The sequence below is a fragment of the Bombina bombina genome, chromosome 5 (genome assembly GCF_027579735.1).
Source record: "Bombina bombina isolate aBomBom1 chromosome 5, aBomBom1.pri, whole genome shotgun sequence".
NCBI classification, from domain to species: domain Eukaryota; kingdom Metazoa; phylum Chordata; class Amphibia; order Anura; family Bombinatoridae; genus Bombina; species Bombina bombina.
Genome location: NC_069503.1, coordinates 440322579 through 440323767, shown reverse-complemented (window position 1 = coordinate 440323767; position 1189 = coordinate 440322579).

Below are 1189 nucleotides of genomic sequence, written 5' to 3'. Positions count from 1 at the left end.
ACGGAAACGCTTTCTGATTACGTCATCTTGCAAAGCATCCATACACACAGTAGAGAGGAGTTGAAAAAAAGACCAGAGCATGGTGTTTACGTCAGGTTTCCATAGCTACAGAACTGTAAACAAAAAGCTGTGACAGATCACTGAGGTTCGGTAAGTAGCTTTCAATGTGTATAAAGAAGATCAATGAAGTGAGAGAAAGATAAAGCAACTCACAATGTATCTCAATAACGATAATTTAGAAATATGAGTGTTCATTATATTCTTTAATATAATAAAAAAATTGAAACCATAAATTTAAATCATCCTAGTGTCCTTTATAATGTCCAACATCTTTGATTTATTCAGCTTTATTTATTAGAAGGAAATGCTGTATCATTTTAGTATGGAAATAATAATTCGTAAAAATGGTTGTTTTCTTGAATTCTAAATAAAGACTTTTTGTATTACCTGCATTTTACATACACAGTGTAAGATTCCAGTATTAACCTTCGGGGGCATAGCTATTATTATGCAAAGTCTATTATAATACTCAGTTGTAGTAACTGACAGACAGTGCTGTACATACATACACAACACACACACATACTGGTGTAGTGAATGTGATTTAACTTTTAATGTCATTTGATGGATATTGACTTATTTTATTATTTACCTTGAATGCTATTGCATTATTATATATAGATACAAAGAATTACACCAACGTTATTGATCCATTCAGATGTTAATGCATTGAATACACTAATGTGTGATTTGCATTGGTTAATACATATTGCACAATCAGTGGGCCAGTGTTTAATCAGAAGGGCACATTAAAAAATGGAAGCAAATTATATTTAAACATTAAATACTTTAATTTTGCTTTACATTAAAATCATACCCTAGCATCATATTGAGCCTTCTGAACACAGGGACATCATGGAGGCTAGCACCTCAAATCAGCTCTTGAGTCTTTAGAATATTTTATGGGCATAAAAAATTGTCTGTGGGCATACCCACCCATGCAGCCCTCAGAATATTTTTTATGGGCGTACAAGAGGGACCTGGAGGTAATTACGTTATACTAATCCACTTCAGGTTTCACAATAGTGGTATAAGGGTATAAAGGAATAACCTGTTGGAAATCATATTATATCCCTAAAATATCATAAGCATCCCAGGCTCAGTTAACTATTTGGCTGCCACAGTGGTG